Source organism: Dendrobates tinctorius, unplaced genomic scaffold (assembly GCF_039654945.1).
Source record: "Dendrobates tinctorius isolate UK_male_01 unplaced genomic scaffold, ASM3965494v1 ptg000064l, whole genome shotgun sequence".
Taxonomy (NCBI): Eukaryota; Metazoa; Chordata; class Amphibia; order Anura; family Dendrobatidae; genus Dendrobates; species Dendrobates tinctorius.
The window spans coordinates 33,416,601-33,437,813 of NW_027361732.1; the positions used below are offsets into that span (position 1 = coordinate 33,416,601).

Consider the following 21,213-nt stretch of genomic DNA (forward strand, 5'->3'; position numbering starts at 1 on the left):
AGTTCCATAAAGGGACTAAATAAAAAAAAGTTTAAAAAAAGTTTAAAAAATTGTAAAAATATATATATTTTTTTTAAAATATCATAAAATAACCAAAAAATAAATAATCTTATCTTATATCCATAAATAAGCATTTTTATGTAAAAAAAAATGTCATATATTTGGTATCGGCATGTCTGAAATGATGTACCCTATAAAACCGTAACATTAGTTTGCCCCCTATAGTGAATACCACAAAGAAAAAGAAGGCATAAACTATGCTTTTTCCTCATACCACCGAACAAAAAGTGGAATAAAACATGATTAAAATGAGAAATGTAAATAAAAATGGTATCTCTGAAAGCATTATTTTGCCAGCAAAAAAACAACCTGTCAAACAGCTCAACGGCAGAAAAATGAAAAGCTATAACTGTCAGAATAGAGCACTACAAAAACAATTCTTTTTTTGTATAAAATGTTTATTCTTGTGTAAAACCAGCAAAACATAAACAAATGATGTAAATATGCCCAAAAATTGTACCAATAAAGACTTCAACTAATCCAGCAAAAAACAAACCCTCACATGACTCTTTTGGAAGGAATATGGAAAAATTATAGCTTTAAATATATGGGAATGCAAAACCAAGTTTTTGCCAAAAAAGCGTCTTTTAGGCTAGTTTCACACTTGCTTTTTTTTGCAGCGCGTTTTTCCCGCAAAAAAACGCATTGAAAAAACACATACATAAGCATACAACTGCTGCGTTTTTTTCAAGCATTTTTATGAGCATGCATGAAAAAAACGCAGCGTTTTTATGCGTTTGTATGCGTTTTTAGCGCGTTTTTACCGCGTTTGCGTTTTTTTCCAACATTTTTAGGTGGCCCCTCACACTACCCAAACCATGACTTTACTAACCCTAACCCTGACCCTAACCCTAACCCTAACCCTGACCCTAACCCTAACCCTGACCCTAACCCTTAACCAAATCATACTTAACCCTAACCCAAACCCTAAACCCTAACTAACCCTAACCCTAACCCTAACCCTAACCCTAAACCCTAACTAACCCTAACCCTAACCCTAACCCTGACCCTAACCCTAACCCTAACCCTAACCCTAACCCTAACCCTAACCCTGACCCTAACCCTTAACAAAACCATACTTAACCCTAACCCTGACCCTGACCCTAACCCTAACCCTAACCCTAACCCTAATCCTGACCCTAACCCTGACCCTAACCCTAACCCTAACCCTAACCCTGACCCTAACCCTTAACAAAACCATACTTAACCCTAATCCTGACCCTAACCCTGACCCTAATCCTTAACAAAACCATACTTAACCCTAACCCTGACCCTAACCCTAACCCTGACCCTAACCCTAACCCTGACCCTAACCCTAACCCTAACCCTAACCCTGACCCTAACCCTTAACAAAACCATACTTAACCCTAATCCTGACCCTAACCCTGACCCTAACCCTTAACCAAACCATACTAAACCCTAACCCTGACCCAAAACCCAACCCTAACCCTGACCCTGACCCTAACCCTAACCCTAAACCCCCTTAACTAACCCTAACTCTAACTCAAACCCCTAAATTCCATGGTTAAAAAAAAAAACGCATATGCAAAAAAACGCTTACATGAGCATGCCAGTGCGCACATATGCGCATCCATAGGCTATAATGGCCATTTTTAGCGCAAAACGTGCGCATATGTGCGCATGCGCTTTTTTGCAGGGCCAAAAAATGCAACATGATGCGTCTGGAAAATCCAATCGCACACCCCAAAAAAACGCAGCGCATGAAAATCGCATACATGCGCTTACAAGCGCGCAGGTATGCGCACCCATGTTAAATATAGGGGAAAAAACGCATGCGCAGGTTAGCGTTTTTTTCCAGCGCTAAAAAACGCAAATGTGAAACCAGCCTTAGTGTGACAGCAGCCAAACATAAGAAACAATATAAATTTGGTATTTCTGTAATCTCAGCAAATCCAAAGAAAACTCGTCTAATCACTGCATGAGTAATGTCATAAAAATAAACAAAACCAGGTCTTGACTTGCTGTTGATTTGTTTATTTTGCCTCCTAAAGATTGCAGTAAGGCTTGTTTCTCACACTATCCTTTGCTTTACATTCAGCACTTACATCGGTTTTGCAGTGTGATTTTTTAAAATACATGATTTAGATGTAACCCGTTGTGGAAACGTCCTTATAATGAGGCAGATGGGGACGCTGTGGACATCATCCGGCTATGTCCGTCTTTTTAGGTGTGCATAAAAGTCTGGTCTGTCACAGTTTTGAGCGCCTGTTAAAAATAGAATCACAACATTCAGAGATTTAAATAATGACTCAATTTTAAGTGCTCAGCGTAGAGCGCTGGATAAATATAATCCCAAATGATATGTAATATTTTACCCTTAGAAGCTTCAACTCAATCCACAAAAAACAAGTCCCCACTCAGGTTCATCATTTGTCAATGGAAATATAGGGAGTTTTCAGGTTACTGTTTTTTCAGAGGCTCTGGAAAAGTGTGATGCGCCTAGCACCCAAAAAGAAATCCAAAGAATTTTGCACTCCCAAATTGAAATGCCAATCTCTCTTCTAAGTCCCACAGTGTGCCTAAACCACATTTTAAACAAAAAAATTTGGGCTTCTGTAGTGGCGAGAGCCCACCTAATTTTTGAGTCAAAGTCTCCAGAAGCATAATCAAAGAGAAAAAAGGATTCCTGCATTCACTTCATGGTGAGTTTAAAAAATTACTTTTATTGTTTACAATTATAATGAGAATATCATGATAAAAAAATATGGGGGAAGAAGGAGGGAAGTGAGGAGTGAGGAGGAGGGGAATTAGGCCATCCATCATGGGCACCAGGACCTCAGTAACAGATCCTTGCTCCTCAAGTTCACCACACCAAATCACCCACTAAACATGTGGCTAAATGTTCTCCCTCTCCTGTGATCGGCTCCCTGGATGGGCAGAAGTGTGTTTACCCTCCCCTTAAACATTTGCTGAAGAAAATTCTATAAGACCAGTCTCAAGCCTGCCTGCAGGGCTGTGTATTAGGCATGCCCTATGCAGAGAGGAACAAAGACACATATGCCCCCACCAGATGCAAGACAGAAATGCTAATGTAGGCCTTATGTATGCATTAGATTTAATGCCCCTTTACACATAACGATGTCCCAGCGATCCCACCAATGATCCGACGTGGATGGGATCACTGGTACATCGTTAGGCTGATCACTGGTGAGCTGTCACATAGACAGCCCCTCCAGCGATCATGACCAGCGAGCAAGCTGGTATCCAACGGAAACATTGGGTTTCTAAGAGTCATGCGGCTCTTAGAAACCCGCTGTTTACCTTGGAAACCAGCGTCATGCTGGTATCCAACATAAACAGCGGGGCTCTCAGAAACCCACTGTTTACGTTGGATACCAGCGTGACGCTGGTTTCCAAGGTAAACAGCGGGTTTCTAAGAGCTGCGCGGCTCTTAGAAACCCGATGTTTACATTGGATACCAGCGTGCAGCATCGGTGATCGCTGGCTCCCGCTGCCACACGCAGTGATGCGTGCTGGCCAGCGGGAGACCAGTGATGAAAAAACGGCCCAGGACGATCCAGCACGTTCAGCGATACCCGGCGGGGGGCCAGTTGCTGCTGAATGTCACACACAGCGATATTGCTGGAGAGATCGCTGATGTGTCACAAAATCAGCAATCTCGCCAGCGACATCGCTGTGTGTAACAGGGCCATTAGCCTGTGCATCTTCCTCTGGAAACATTGATTCGTGAGGCTGAAGACTTTCGAACAGAGATTTGTGCACCTTATTTTGATGAGCAAGCAAATATCTAATAAGCACGACAATAAGATCAACATACCAGTGCTCTATGATGAAAAAGTCTGTGGCCAGCTGCTCACATGGGTTGTTTCTACTTTCAGCAGAAGTTGTGCAACAAATTTTGGTGTCATTTTTACCTATCATTCCTGTCATTTATGGGAGGGTTCTACTGTTCTGGCACCTCAGGGGCTTTTCCAGTGGGTCATGGCACCAGAAATCTATGACAATGAAATCTGCACTATAATGTATTGCTCCTTCATTTCTGAGCTTTTCACTGTGCCTCAAAAGTAGCTCCCGATTAAATGTAGGGTATTAGCACATTCAGGAGAAATTGCGCAAAAAGTTGTCCATTCTTTTGGTAAAAATGTAATTTTTATTTTTTACCCCCAAAAGGTATACATTTTTGTGAGGCACAGGTGGTGTCAACATACCACTAGATGAATTCAGTGAGAGGTGTAGTTTGTAAAATGACATAATTTATGAGGATTTCTGCTGTTCTGGCACCTCAAGGGCTCTGTCAAAGTGTCCAATGCATCGCATGTTCCCTTCTGAGCTTTGCACTGTGCCTCAAAATTACTTTTTGAACACATATGGGGTATGGGTGTATTCTGGAGCAATTGCACAACAATTTCTATGGTTCATTGTGCTCCTGATACCTTTGTGAAAAAAAAAATTAGGAGAAATCCAAACATTTTTTTTTTCATTTTCACAGTTCAACGTTATAAACTTCTAGTTCCAAAAATTACTTAAGTCTCCAAATTTAACATGACATCTGCTAATAATTCCAGCCTATTTTGATTTCAAAAAGTCAAATGGCCTTCCTTTCCTTCTGAGCCATGCCATGTTAGGTACTTTTCCTCCACATATGGGGCACCGGCATACTAAGAAGAAATTGCACAACTAATTGTATGGTGCATTTTTACCTGTTACCCTTGTGAAAATGCAAAATTAGTGGCTAAAACAACATTTTTGTGGGAAAATATTATTTTTCTTTTTTTGGCTCAAAGGTTTAAACTGCTGTAAAGCACCTGGGGGTTTAAGGTGCTCACCACAATGTTAGATAAATTCCTTGAGGGTTCTGGTTTTCAAAACAGGATTGCTTGTGGAGTATTTCCACTGTTTAGGCACATTAGGTGATCTAAACTGCAACATGGCGTCCTCTCTCGATTCCAGCAATTTTTTAGTTCAAATGGTCAAACGGTGGTCTTTCCTTTCCAAGCCCTGCCTTGCACCCAAACCATAGTTTACCCCAGCATATGTGGTGTCAGCATTCTCCGGAGAAATTGCAAGACAAGTATACAAGCAAATGCAGTATATATTGCATATAGTCAAATAAAAGTAAAAAGGATAAAACAATAGAAAATTATTAAATATGATGGTGCATATCTTTAGGTGGGAGTTCTCTGATTGAAAAATGGTAGAGTCCTACAGTGAGCTGTATCTCCCAGCACTAAACAATGGCAATAATTAGATGGCAATAATAAGAATCTACTTTTCCCATGTCACAGCTATAGATAGGCGGCAGACCCATGGATGTTCAAGTCCATCGAGTTCAGTCAAACATTTTAAAAAAATGTTGGGTTCGGGTGCCAGAACAGTATCCAAACCTGAACATGAACCCAGACCCTATTCACTTGAATGGAGTGTTTGCCACGCTGTCATGTGCAAGACAGCACAGCAAACACTACTTCTGATCAGCGGTAAAATCATTTCCACTGATCAGACAGCTGCGGTTCCCATGCTGTAAAATGACAGCGTGAACCTGCAGCTATGATCTGAGGTATAAAGTTTACCTCCAGGCCTACACCTGCTGCTGCTAATAACAGTGAGAGCAGGCATGGCTGTTGGGAGTATTCATCAGCGAGCGAATGATCTTTAAATAGATAATAATTTAGAAAAAGGTGTGGGATCTCCATTATTTTTGATAACCATAAAGGCAACACTGACAGCTGCAGGCTGCCACCCTCAGCTGTCAACATTAGCAAGGCTGATTGTTAAGAATAGAGGGATCTCTATGCTGTATTTTTTAATTATTTAAATAAATATTTAAAAAAACAGCATGGGGCCCCCCATTTCAGATAACCAGCCAAGCTAAAGGAGACATTTGTAGCTGGTAGTGACCCATGGATTTTGGCCCCCCAGCTTTAAAATAGCAGAAAAAGTGCATCTATTAGATGAGCCATTTCTGGCGTTTTGCCCAGCTCTTCCTTCTTGCCCTGTGGTGGTAGCAAGCGGGATTCATATTTGTGGGGTTGATGTCGCCTTTGTATTTTCCAGTGTGATCAAGTTCACTAATTCTATAGCTGTATTGTAAATAAATACACAGCAAGTATAAAGTCCTTTACTTGAAATAAAACAAAACACACTTTTCCATTTTTATTTAAAAATAACAAACGCAGTTATACTCACCTAATGTCTAGTCCTTTGAAGCCCTCGTCTCCTGTAATAAATAAAAAAATAAAAAAATCCCTCCCCTGTCCATTGTTCTATCCCATGCCATAATCCATACAGGCTGAGAACCACTGGGGAATGATCTGCTGCAAGCTCAGCTTCAGTAACTAGCGGTAATATCATTGAGGTTACTTCCGATCACTGACGCTTCATTCCCAGTCAGGCCCATGAATTGCGGTGGAATACAGTGAAGAAAAGTCTCATGGTTCAGCGATGAGCTCAGAGTTAACCGCAATTTCTCAAGGTGAACTGCGATGAATTCTGAGCTCAGCTGTCTGTTTTAGCTTGGCTGGTTGTAAAAAATGGTGGGGACCCCATGCTGTTTTTTATAATTTACTTAAATAATTTTAAAAAATGGCATAGGGACCAATCTATTCTTGACAGCCAGCGTTAGTAATGCTGATATCTAAGGGTTGCATCCCGGAGCTGTCAGTTTTGTCTGGCTGGTTATCAAAAATATGGAGGAACCCACGCTGTTTTTTTTCTAATATTTTTATTTAGAGTGCAGACACTGGCTTATGTCCTGATGTGTACTGGGGATCTTGATCTTTATCTACAAGATCCCAGATACTTTCAGCTGCATCACATCTAATGTGGTGTACTTAATTATTTGTACTGAATGTCCAATTAGGGGTCTGAATGTGAGGGAGACCGGGCAAAAGCTGAGAACAAGGAAGAATTCTCATTGCCACACAATAAGAGAAAAAAGAATGGATCTACCTGTGGCAAAACATTTTTGTATGCCTGATCACAGCATCATGGACCTGAAATTACTTGTATTGAAAGTTAATTTCAAATCTCAGAGAGACAGAAGCGTCTGGGAGTATAAACTCATGACAACCTTTAACACACTCAGTGCAGAAATGAATGTCGCATGGATTTATGTCTTTTTAAATCAATTAAGGAATTTGCTCATATGACCTTGTGGGGGCATCACAACACAAACCAGACCCCAATCAGAGGACAATAAAACATTTATACTCCTTATCTATGCACTGTTCCAATATTTATGGCCACAACTGTCTATCACTCTCCCATAATGATAGCTCTGCTTCACATCTCTTGTCTTATCTAGTGTATTATTTCTGTGCTATGTTGTGCATAAATAAGTAATTCTTCAGATTTCAGATTGTATTAGTCTTTGCCTGATGAAGAGACCTGAGTAGTCTCGAAAGCTTGCAATTTGTTACCATCTATTCGGTTGGCGATTAAAAGGTATCAACCGCTCAGGACTCTCAATTCTGAATATTTTTCTATCTATTGGCTAACACAGTACAAAAATATACATCTTTCCTGTATCATTTACATGGTGGCATTTGTCATTATTGGCTATTGTTCATGTGCATTAACGTTCATACTTAAATGGTGGTAATTAGTGATGATTGAGCAGTAAGCTGCTCTGGTGCTTGGTATTTGAATTGAGCACATCTGACTGCTTGGTTACCAAACATGATGTAAGTGATTAAAGGAGTCAAGCATTTTTCCAGGAGACCAGTACTCGACACCGGGTAGGAGGGAGAGAGATTTATTTGATTCTGAGACATGCGTGGCACTGAAGCCAGGAATTCTCCTACTGGGAGATCAGGGACTCTCTCATCTATATCAACCAATCATATATACGTAGCTCCCTCCAGAGGCCCAGCCACAGTAGCACAGATATTGTCAGGAGACCCTGCCACAGCAGCACAGAGGATGTCAGGAGAGCTAGCCACAGCAGCACATAGGATTTCAAGACAACCAACCACAGCAGCAAAGAGGATGTCTGGAAAGCCTGTGTACATATGATTGGTTGATGTAGATGGGAAAGCGAGAGTGCAAGCTCACAAAAGTCTGGCTGACAGATGAGTCCCTGCAGTCCCAGCAAGGAAATTCCCAGCTTCAGTGCAGCACATCTCAGATTCAAATGAGCTTAATGCATTGACATGCGCACTGGAGTGCCTTGTGACACCAAGCACTGCTCAGTTCTCAATCGAGTACCCAAATGCTTGATCGAGTATCGAACAGTGCAGAGCACAATCACCCATTACTAGTGGTAATCTCATTAAGCATCTTGCATTATTTACCCTCAATAAATTGGGAATTTTTCCTTATTTCATGATGAATTATGAGGAACTACTTTTATATTGAACCTCTACTGTATTGTATTGTACAGTTGTGGCCAAACGTATTGACACCTCTGCAATTTTGTCAGATAATACTCAGTTTCTTCCTGAAAATGATTGCAAACACAAATTCTTTGGTATTATTATCTTCATTTAATTTGTCTTAAATGAAAAAACACAAAAGAGAATGAAGCAAAAAGCAAAATATTGATCATTTCACACAAAACTCCAAAAATGGGCCAGACAAAAGTATTGGCACCCTCAGCCTAATACTTGGTTGCACAACCTTTAGCCAAAATAACTGCGACCAACCGCTTCCGGTAACCATCAATGAGTTTCTTACAATGCTCTGCTGGAATTTTAGACCATTCTTCTTTAGCAAACTGCTCCAGGTCCCTGATATTAGAAGAGTGCCTTCTCCAAACTGCCATTTTTAGATCTCTCCACAGATTCAGGTCTGGACTCATTGCTGGCCACCTTAGAAGTCTCCAGTGCTTTCTCTCAAACCATTTTCTAGTGCTTTTTGAAGTGTGTTTTGGGTCATTGTCCTGCTGGAAGACCCATGACCTCTGAGGGAGACCCAGCTTTCTCACACTGGGCCCTACATTATGCTGCAAAATTTGTTGGTAGTCTTCTGACTTCATAATGCCATGCACACGGTCAAGCAGTCCAGTGCCAGAGGCAGCAAAGCAACCCCAAAACATCAGGGAACCTCCGCCATGTTTGACTGTAGGGACCGTGTTCTTTTCTTTGAATGTCTCTTTTTTTCTCCTGTAAACTCTATGTTGATGCCTTTGCCCAAAAAGCTCAACTTTTGTCTCATCTGACCAGAGAACATTCTTCCAAAACGTTTTAACCTTTTTCAGGTAAGTTTTGGCAAACTCCAGCCTTTTTCATTCAGACGCAGACGGATAGTACGGGTTGACACTGTTGTACCCTCGGACTGCAGGGCAGCTTGAACTTGTTTGGATGTTAGTCGAGGTTCTTTATCCAACATCTGCACAATCTTGCGTTGAAATCTCTTGTCAATTTTTCTTTTCCGTCCACATCTAGGGAGGTTAGCTACAGTGCCATGGGCTTTAAACTTCTTGATGACGCTGCGCACGGTAGACACAGGAGCATTCAGGTCTTTGGAGATGGACTTGTAGCCTTGAGATTGCTCATGCTTCCTCACAATTTGGTTTCTCAAGTCCTCAGACAGTTCTTTGGTCTTCTTTCTTTTCTCCATGCTCAACGTGGTACACACAAGGACACAGGACAGAGGTTGAGTCAACTTTAATCCATGTCAACTGGCTGCAAGTGTGATTTAGTTATTGCCAACACCTGTTAGGTGCCACAGGTAAGTTACAGGTGCTGTTAATTACACAAATTAGAGAAGCATCACATGATTTTTTGAACAGTGCCAATACTTTAGTCCACCCTCTTTTTTATGTTTGGTGTGGAATTATATCCAATTAGGCTTTAGGACAATTCTTTTTGTGTTTTTTCATTTAAGACAAATTAAATGAAGATAATAATACCAAAGAATTTGTGTTTGCAGTCATTTTCAGGAAGAAACTGAGTATTAGCTGACAGAATTGCAGGGGTGTCAATACTTTTGGCCACAACTGTATATGTACAGATATGTGTATAAAACAATTTATTCATATACAATCTTCAAAGGATCATCATGTATTTTCCCTATCTGTTGTCACTTTGTTTTGTGTTTTTAATTGTATTCAATTTAGCCCTAATGTTTTTCACTAAAGCCATTTTTTTTCACTCTTGGATATGCATCTCTTTTCTGTGCAGCTTCCTTTCTCATCTGACCAAGAAATATTTTACAGGAGCTGGATAGCTTACAGAGTTGTAATCACACAACAGTAAAGGAGCACCAGTATCCAGCTGTTGCAGATCCACTGGTCATCCGACTGGTATAGTAGATAAAGGAGAACAACGTGGATTTTCCATATTGTTTATAAGTGAAATTAAAGATCCAAAGCCAGGAGCTGTGTTTAGTGTGGTGTTTAAACAACACATTTCAAAATATAAAGGAAATTGACAACACAAAAAGCTGAAATATCCAAACCAAAACATATCATAAATCATATAAGGTAATGAATAGACATTATTAACTCAGCTAGGATTCAGGACAGTGTAGGACACATTGCATATCAGCTAGAAAACAACAAGCAAAAGCACAATACAATAAGTCCACAAATCATACAAGTATAGTAAAAGTGAAAAACTTTATTGGGACAGACAAGTAGGCAACAAAACTGGCTAAAAAGTGACAGACAATATCTGTAAAAATAGCAATGAGACACTGGGAGGTGACTCCAAGTTTTTATAATATCACAATTATATGAAAAAACCTGTGTAAATGGCCAACAAATATTTATAGTAGAATTTATGTAAGGTGCATACTGCAATGATCCTAATTGATTGCACTATAACACATATGGGACTGTGATGAATGTATTATCACAGCAAAAAATGGTGACTAGCAGGCTGTCTTATAAGTTATAATCAAAGTAAGCCAGCATTATATAACAATTAAATGTATAAATAATATCCAGGCTAGCAGTCACCATAAGGTCCAGATAAAATTAACATATCACCATAGTAAACAAATAGACCTTGTAGAAACCCTATAAAGGTAAGTAGCCACCTTAAATCTGCACCCATATGAATAGTATCAAATTCATGGCCAAAACCACTTCTGCAAGAAGGGAGATCACATACCAGGATTGGGAATGGAGCCTCCGCAATGCCCACCGCTAACCCCAACGCGCGTTTCGGAGCAATTCCTTCCTCAGGGGGCGTCAGATACAAGCCACGCTATGGCTATTTATAGCAAACATACAAAAAATCCAGCCACTCCAGGCCTTGCAACGATCCCGCCCACCATTCAATTACTACCTCAGCAGCTGGTGCCGACATAGAACGGGGCCCCGTGAGGTCAGACACCAGACCGTGGGTGGAAGTGAAGGAGGCGGAAGCAGGGTAAAGCCACGCATGCGCAGGGGCACAATGGTGCGTTTTGGCTATGTTAAATGAGGGCAAAGTATGGGAACACATAATAATTATGTGTAAATGTGTAATAGCACAATCCAAAAAACCAGCCACTCAAGGCCGCGCCAAGATCCCGCCCACCATTCAGTTACCACCTCTATAATTGGTGCTGACACAAACCGGAGGCCCGTAGGGTCAGACACAAAAACCGCGGGCGAAAATAAAGGAGGCGGAAGCAGGGCAAAGCCGCGCATGCACAGTGGCACAATGGCACATGGCGGCCATGTTGGATGAGGGTAAAAGTATTGGAACACACAAAAATTGTATGCAAATGTATAATAACACAATCAAAACATTTAAAATGAAACATGACAAGTTTATACAGAAAAATTCAGGATATGATACCTAAGTATGCAGCTAGAAATAGCCAAACGAAGCAGGAAAGAACATATGGCAGAAAGGGGAGATGCTGACAAGAAATACTCACAGACCCTATATTAGACCAAAAATACATAGACATTGTAATAGGTAGGGTAGCCGGTTAAGTATATATATGTGTATTAATACATATCTAACCATATAGAAAGAAAATAGTATAATGAAACATAATAGACAATATAAATCCCATATGACATAGAATATATATTATATTATAATGCACAAAATGCGTGACAGTAGAAAGTAATAACATCAACAGCTATTCCTGACCAAAACATTGAAAAAATTCATATATATAGGGGAATATAAATGCTTCAGCATACTGTCACGGTCACGTGTGTCTGGACGCAGCGAGTACCGCAAGGCGAACCCATGACACGCTTGACCCTGGCATTATCACCAACCCTACATTTTTTTTTCTGGTCAGCCTTGGCCATGTGGAGACCTGTGAGTAATTGCTGCTGGACCTCACTGAGGTGTGTGAGAAGCTGCATGGTGTGAAGCAGTTCCAGCAGCAGTATTTAGGGTCTGGGGCCTTTCCTTGGGCTCAACCAGAAAATCAAATGGCGGCTGCGGTCTGGCAAAAAGCCCCTAGAGTCGCTGCTGGGGAGCGGGACTTGCTCATGCATGCGGAGGTACCCAGCCAGGTGGAAAGAGTTGGTGCCCCACGGAGCTGCCTGGTATTCCCCAAGGTGAAGGGGTACATCCCTGTGGTGAGCAGACTGGTGTACAGTACGCGGGGCTCACGCCAAATCTTCCATTCCATTGAAGAAGCTGCCCCCTCCTGGTCGTGTGGAGGCAACCAGAGAGTGTATTTTTCCATCATATTCCTGCGGCTCTGGCAAAGTGCCCCCTAGAGTCGCTGCTGGGAAGCGGGACTTGTTCATACAGGTGGACGTACCCAGACAGGTGGGTGGAGTTGGTGATCCCCATGGTGCTGTCTGGGGTTCCCCAAGGTGAAGGGGTATGTCCCTGTAGTGAGCAGACTGGTGTTATAGTCCACTGGGCTGATGCCAAATCTTCTATACCACCGAAGAGGCCGCCCCCTCCTGGTCGTTTGGAGGAAGGCGACCAGCGAGTGTATATTTCCTCCATATTCCTGTCCCCTTCTCCTCCAGGTGTGAGCAGCAGGTGTGCTGCTGGGGAGTAGGGACAAATCTCACCCCTCGCCATTAACCCACCCTGGGAGGCGCAGACCTCATGTTGAAAGGGTTGGAGGGTGGTGTCCTTTGGTGAATAGCGGGGGTGTGAGTGTGGTGACACAGGGGGATGCCTCTGTTGTTGAGTCCAGAATGAGTTCACTAATTATGACAAACGAATGTGTGGCAATAAACGTTCAGGTCCGGACCTGTGTGTGAACGAGCATGTATGGGTCGACACCAAAAAACATCTTGTGGAAGTGTGTTGTGGAGTCTGATCAGCTCATAGCAAACATACACATACATAAACTCGTTTCCCCGGTCGGCGCTGTGGAGATGAGTGGTGCCTCCAGAACATGTATTGCCCATACCAGCGGTGCGTTTGTCATAAACCTGAAGCTTCAGGTGGTGGTGGGGTGAACCCAGGATCTGGGTGTCCCCGCTGTAGGTGTTTCCCTTATGAGGAGTGGTCTTGAGGGTCCAGAGGCCCCTCATTAAGGAGAGGGTACTGTCATAATCCAAGGTGGATCTGACAAGTAAATGGACAAAGTGAACTTTTTTTCCTTTGGCTTAATGCCAAAGTGGGTTGATTGCCCCCGGTGGCCATTAGAATTATTGCACATGTTGTTGTTTGTTCTAAGTTGCCCCGGTGGTGGTGAGTGGTATTACACTTTAGTTTTAATGTGCACGTATTACAAATCAGGTGTGAGGCTCTATAAAAGAGTTTCAGGTGTGTTTGATGACGGTTGGTGATATTGTAAAGTTAGTTATTCAAAAGTAAGCCTGGGTGAAAGATGGAGCTGAGCAAGAGTCCTGGGCAGCCCAGCCAGAGGGGACGAGTGGCAGCTTTGGAGTCTGCAAGGAGTGCTGGCATGGATTGTTGGAGTCCAACGTTGGTGTCTGCAAGAAGGGCTGGCATGGCGTGGTGGAGTCACAGTTTATGGTGTCAGCAGGAAGTGCTTGCATGGCTTGGTGCAGTGGTGACTATGGTGAGTGTTGCACTCAGCATGCTGGACTTGGTTGCTGAAAGCTGGACTCAAGCATGCTTGACTTCTTGGCAGAAAAGTTGAACTCGAGCATGCTGGACTTTTTGGCAGAAGCTGGACTCATCTTTGGGACTCTGTTTACTGGGCAGCTGCAACTGGTGGTGGACTCTGCTCCAAGGCTGCACTAGGGTGATGGATCCGGTTATGTTAATGGATCCAGTTGGAGGAGAAGATGCACGCAGGTGGTGGGCTCTGTTGCTAGGAGCGTACGCAACAGAGCAAAGCTAAGTGGTGTTCCCCCTGTATTGTCATTTTCCCTTATGTATGTTTAGTGCAGTGGTGGGATTAGTTTCCGCACCGACCAATTCCCTAGTGAGGGTTTAGGTGCAGGGCGAGTCAGGGTTTTAAGGTTCCTGTGCGTCGCCCGGTGCAGAGCCGGCATAGGGAAAGTTAGGAGTGCAGGGACACTGGCTCAGGGGAATACAAGAGGTCTCCACGTCCCTATTCCCTATCGCAGGGCCCACCATTGTTATTGTTACCCAGGTTTCCCCTTTATTATTTAAATTCGCCTTACAGGAGGCGGGGTTTTCCAGACTTACGTGTATTACTTAAATTCGCCAGTTGGAGGCGGTGTATCCAGCTGCACGTGTTATTATTTAAAATTGCCCCACTGGAGGCGGTGTATCCTGGGTCACGTGTGTCATATGGGTTCGCTTTGCGGTACTCGCTGCGTCCAGACACACGTGACCATGACACATACATTAGTTGCGATGATGACACTTGATACGTCCACTTTTGATAGAAGAAGATACCGGACAATCCAATACCACCACATGTTCAGTAACCCAACAAAGATATGAAGAATACAGTCACTAAAAATAAAATACATATAAATAAAATTGTGAAAAAACTAAAATAAAACAGATTTGATGTCACAAAACGATATAAAGCAGCTGGTGAATAGATTAAAGAAACGGAGCAAATGAGAGACATTCATTAAGGCCATATGGTTGTGTAGTCTTAAGTTGCCAAATCCACCTGGCCTCAAGACTAGCCAGTCTCTTAGCCAATTGACCACCCCGGATATTAATCTTCAGGGCATTGATGCGTGGCATTGATGCCCTGAATATTAATATCCGGTTTGGTGTCTGACCCTACAGGACTCCAGTTTGTGTCAGCACCAATTACAGAGGTGGTAGATGAATGGTGGGCGGGATCTTGGCGCGGCCTTGAGTGGCTGGTTTTTTGGATTGTGCTATTACACATTTACACATAATTATTATGTGTTCCCATACTTTGCCCTCATTTAACATGTCCGAAATGCACCGTTGTGCCACTGCGCATGCGCGGCTTTGCCCTGCTTCTGCCTCCTTTACTTCCACCCGTGGTCTGGTGTCTGACCTCACGGGGCCCCGTTCTATGTCGGCACCAGCTGCTGAGGTAGTAATTGAATGGTGGGCGGGATCGTTGCAAGGCCAGGAGTGGCTGGATTTTTTGTATGTTTGCTATAAATAGCCATAGCGTGGTTTGTATCTGATGCCCCCTGAGGAAGGAATTGTTCCGAAACACGCGTTGGGGTTATCGCTGGGCATTGTGGAGGCTCCATTCCCAATCCTGGTATGTGATCTCCCTTCTTGCAGAAGTGGTTTTGGCCATGAATTTGATACTATTGATATGGGTGCAGATTTAAGGTGGCTAATTACCTTTATAGGGTCTCTACAGGGTCTATTTGTTTACTATGGTGATATGTTAATTTGATCTGCACATTATGGTGACTGCTAGTCTGGATATTATTTATACATTTATTTGTTATATAATGCTGGCTTACTTTGATTATAACTTATAAGACAGCCTGCTAGTCACCATTTTTTGCTGTGATAATACATTCATCACAGTCCCATATGGATTATAGTGCAATCAATTAGGATCATTGCAGTATGCACCTTATATAAATTCTACTATAAATATTTGTTGGCCATTTACACAGGTTTTTTCATATAATTGTGATATTATAAATCCTTGGAGTCACCTCCCAGTGTCTCATTGCTATTTTTTACATATATTGTCTGTCACTTTTTAGCGTGTTTTGTTGCCTACCTGTCTGTCCCCATAAAGTTTTTCACTTTTACTATACTTGTATGATTTGTGGACTTTTTGTACATTTTAAAGTATGCATACTTCTTTCTCAGGATATAACCACATCACAGTGACTTCTGAATGCCATTAACCTACGGATAAACCCCATATATTCAGGTTGGTTGTGTTTTTTTAACACAACAGGTTCCCATTAAAGTGACCCTTTCCCCAAAAAAAGTTGTCATTTTATTTTCAGTGAACATGCAAGACGTTACTTTAGATGATATCTCAAATTTAGTGAAATACTTGTCTTTCATCATTATTGAACATTGTTCAGTCCTCTGTATCCTTTCCCCTCATTATCTGTGTATCTGTGACAGTTACTAAAAATTTATCTTCAATGTTTATGCTTTTTAATAACAATTTGAAACATACTTGACCTTAATCGTGAAATCTGTTTTTGATTTTTACTGAAGATGGTTCAGGCAGACAGGTTTACATTAAAATGGAGATAAATTTTTTTGCAATCTAATAATTAGTCAGTGCACATTTCAATACTATTTTATTAAATATAGGAGAAAAACATGACATTTAAGTGATGTAATTTGATATGTAAAGTAAAAAAGAAACAAGCACCCCTAGGGTGGTATTGTAGGGTATGTAAGGGGTGGGAGTTGAGATACTGCTCAACTGATGAAGCTGTGATTGCCACAACTCCAATAAAAGCCTGCGTTACAGTCAGACACTGCAGTCTGCCAACACGTAAGAGATTTCATTCTTCTGCTCACAGTACATAATGGAATTCTGCACAAGATGAGAGGTTCCACGCTCCAAGGTTGATGCAAGTAGTTTTCTGGCTCAAACTGAGCCTTTTTCAGATACAAGCTACAAATCTGTCATCTATTCCATTATCTATAATTTGATATGTGAATCAGAAATATAGTAGCTTCAAAAATGAAACTTGTGGTATAGTAGCAATCATTGTTGGCTAAGGTACTTTAATATGCTACCATAGTAGCAAACCTGCAGAGTTTTGTTTTTATTAATTTTATATTTTCTTTTTAATAACGATTTTTCATATTGGCTTTATTGGAACTGTTTTTTTTCAGCATTTTTTTTTAAATGTGTTTTAAATCCTGAGAATAGAGACTTTGTGCTATGAACAGACAAGCTAAGAGAAAAATGGCAAAAAAGTCAAATAAATATTCAGTTATTTAAAAAGCAAAGGAGCTATCTGTTTTCCATTTTCCAAGAAATCTGAAAACAAAAAGTTAAATAATTCCGTTTAGATAAGTTCATAACATCTGCAACAGGGACAAATTGTACCCTCCAGTGACAGATACGTGATGCTGAAGTACTTTTTCAAGGCCTGTATGCTTCCATGTATCTAAAGAATGTTATGGTATCGGCATTGTCATCTGTAAAAAGGGTCTCAAAATGCCAAGTTTTAAACTATTAATGTAAATCATTCAGGTCTATTTATTAAATAAAAAGTTTTGTACAATTGTGTGAAAGCAGAGGTTTTGTTGAAAATTACTCAACAATAACTGTTCATTATTTTAAAACTTAAAGTGTGTACATTGCTGTATCACTAATGTTCTACGTTCCTTTGTTACATTCTCATAATGTTTCCATAGCACCAGTACCTTTTAAATTAGCTAAATGCTGTTCTGTACGAACATCCTTTACCCATCATTTTATTGCTTATTTGAAATAAAGAAAGAATGATAAAAAGTGCTTAACAGGTTAATTTAGACTCAACATAGAGAATTATATTGTACTGGTACAAAGAAGACTCATTGAATAGTTTAGACCAGGGTTGGCAATTAACTTTCCCTAAGAGCCACTTGAAAGACCATGACTTTGGTAAAGGGAAGAAACAATAGGCTGAAATTAATTATGCTCAATATTAATAATAACATATTAATTATAATTATTTAATAGTAATATTAATTGTATCTATTAAACAGAATTAAGTATGCTGATATCCCCTATATATTGCGTGAGCCCGCACACAGCAAGACTATATACCATGTGAGCAAACACATAGCCTATACGTAAGAGCCCCAACATAGCCTCATATATACAGTATGAGCCCTGATATAGCCTCCTGTATATAGTATGAGCCCCCACATAGCCTTAAATAAACAGTATGAGTCCCCAAATAGGCCCTATATACAGTTTGTGCCCTCACAAAGCCTCATATACAGGGTGTGAGCTCTAATATAACCCCCTATAGGCAGTGTGAGCCCAACAAAGCCTCCCATATAGCCTCCCAAATATAGAGTGAGCCCCCACATGGCATCCAATTTTCAATAAATAGCCTCCTATATACAGCATGAGTCCCACATAGCCTCCAATATACCTCATGAGCCCCACATAGCCTCCCATATAGAGAATGAACCCTATATAGCCTCCCATGTACAGCAAGAGCCCCACAAAGCCTCCCATATACAGCACAAGCCCCACATAGCCTCACATATACACATAGACTATATGGTTATCCAGCTCACTCGTACAACTGAAGTCCTCCATTAGTGCAAGGACATGAGGGCCTATGTCAGCAGCAGGAAGTGAGGACAACTTTGTAGGGATGATGTCTAGCAACAGGTCTGTAGATGTAAGTGGTAAAAACAACTATTTATTTCAAAAACTGTTTAATAGTTTTCAATTTTTTTTTGGATTATATTAGCAAAAATTGCATATCCCTGTTGCTTTATCTAGAACTAGCTGAAGAGCCCGGCGCTGCCTGGGCATAGTGTGGGCATTAACTGTGCACTAACTGTGGTTAGTTGTAGCAAATTAAATTATCCTCCATCCCATAGTCCCGTGCCCATATACCCATCACACATCCTCCATCCCATAGTCCCATGCCCATATACCTATCACACATCCTCCATCCCATAGTCCCATGTCCATATACCCATCATACATATTTGCCATCCCATAGTCGAGTGCCCATATACCCATCATACATATCCGCCATCTCATAGTCCCCTGCCCATATACCCATCATACATATCCTCCATCCCATAGTCAAGTGCCCATATACCCATCACACATCCTCCATCCCACATCCCATAGTCCCGTGCCCATATACCTGTCAAACATATCCTCCATCCCATAGTCAAGTGCCCATATACCTATCACACATCCTCCATCCCATAGTCCCGTGCCCATATACATATCCGCCATCCCATAGTCCCATGCCCATATACCCGTCATACATATCCTCCATCCCATAGTCCAGTGCCCATATACCCATCACACATCCTCCATCCCATAGTCAACCTTTATGACATCATAATGAGCATCGGTGGGGCTTGCGACCTATGATGACATCAGCGTCACCATGGCAACCGTTGTGATATCATAATGAGGGGCAGGGCTTGATACGCACACACTGCTTCCCCAGTATGCAAATAGGGGCATTATGACATCACAATGAGGGGCGGGGCTTGACACACACACTTTTTCCCCCAGTATGTAGATAGGGGCAAAATTGTTTGGTGAATTGGAACGCGCAGGGTTAAAATTTCGCCTCACAACATAGCTTAGGACGCTCTCGGGGTCCAGACGTGTGACCGTGCCAAATTTTGTGGCTTTAGCTGCGACATTGCGGATGCCTATCCCGGACATACACACACACACATACATACACACACACACACATACATACACACATACATACACACTTTGAGCTTTATATATTAGATTTAAACATTAAATGACATTGACAGATCTCCATGTTATATACCAGTTTTTATACTAGTTTTTTATTTTATTTATTTGTTGATATTGCATTTATATTTAATTAATATGCTTTAGATCCGTTCTGATGTTCATGCTATTTGGTACTATGATATTTAATTTAAGAATAGTAGATGTTTTTTATATTTTAGAGATCGTGACCTGTCACATCCTCTTTTGGGTGGAAGAACCATTCAATTGCATTAATTCTAAGGGTGGTTACATCACCATTGTATCAATTTAAGAAATGTTGAGCATCACCTGACAAACTGTGGGTGGTTTTGTTTTGTGCATTGTAAATGTGTTCAAATATTCGCTTTCTCAATGTCCTTGTGGTGCAGCCAACATACTGCATTTTACAAGCTTCACATGTTATAACTTAAACCACATTTGTACAATTTATAAAGCTCTTTATAATATATTCTCTGTTATCACTCATTGAAATACATATTTTGTATTATATATATGGACAAACTTGCATAATTTTTGTCCACATTTGTAGGACCCACTTACCAATAACCAATTGTTTGTTGCCTTTTTATTTCCATATTAGTATGATCACTTGGTGAAACACTTTTATCTATAGTAGTGCCCATTCTGGATACAAATTTGCATCCTTTTTCAAAAATACTTCTATCAGTATAAAGGATGGGTAGGTGGGTTTTTTTTGAATGTTCACTACTTGGTAATAGTTATTAGTGCATTGGGCTGAGAATGTCACAAGTGGATATTTATTGTAATCAGCAATGTGATCACAGGATTTTTTGGGGGATAAAAATTCCATTCACTTATTTTTGCATGATTAAGGATTTGATCAGAATACCCCCGTGTTTTAAAACAAGAAAAAATGATAGAGCACTCTGCGATATACTGATTTTCTGCCATGCAGCATTGCTTTGCTCTGTTGTGCTACATTGACATGAATATGGCACATTCAAATTCGTGATCGGAAACACGGACAACATTTTTCTAAAATTGGAAAAAATCGGTATCAGGCTGGTTTCACATTTGCGCTTTATAGCGCAGCGACGGCCTGCGCATGGCCACCGCTAAGCCATGCCCCCTGCCGGCTCCCTGCCCGCCCCATCCGGTCATCGCCGCCTACTAGCGCACATGGGCGCTTGCGATCTGCGCACCCTATCTTTAGCATAGGGTGCGCAGATCGTGCGCTGGACGTGCGCTAGCAGGATTTTGCCGTGCGCTGCGCACTTTTGAAGGTGCGACGTGCGCACCGAAATGCAACATGCTGCGTTCGGCGCACACGGGCGCACCTTCAAAAGTGCGCAGCACATGGCAAAATCCTGCTAGCGCACGTCCAGCGCACGATCTGTGCACCCTATGCTAAAGATAGGGTGCAAATTGGTATATCATAAACTATAAAACATAACCTTTAATGATTCCTTAAAAACCATGCATCAAATCTAGACAAACATGTGCCAAAGTGCAATTGTGTAGTGC

The 21,213-nt window shown here is 41.4% G+C and overlaps 1 long non-coding RNA gene across 1 annotated transcript in view; it reads right to left on the reverse strand.

Moving 5' to 3' along the window:
• Window positions 1–1,962: 1,962 nt before the first annotated feature.
• Window positions 1,963–21,213, reverse strand: part of LOC141094609 (uncharacterized) — a 75,611-nt gene continuing 56,360 nt past the window's right edge. The window contains exon 3 of the long non-coding RNA XR_012233124.1: window positions 1,963–2,286. This is a non-coding gene — a long non-coding RNA (uncharacterized lncRNA). The remainder of the gene's footprint in view (window positions 2,287–21,213) is intronic.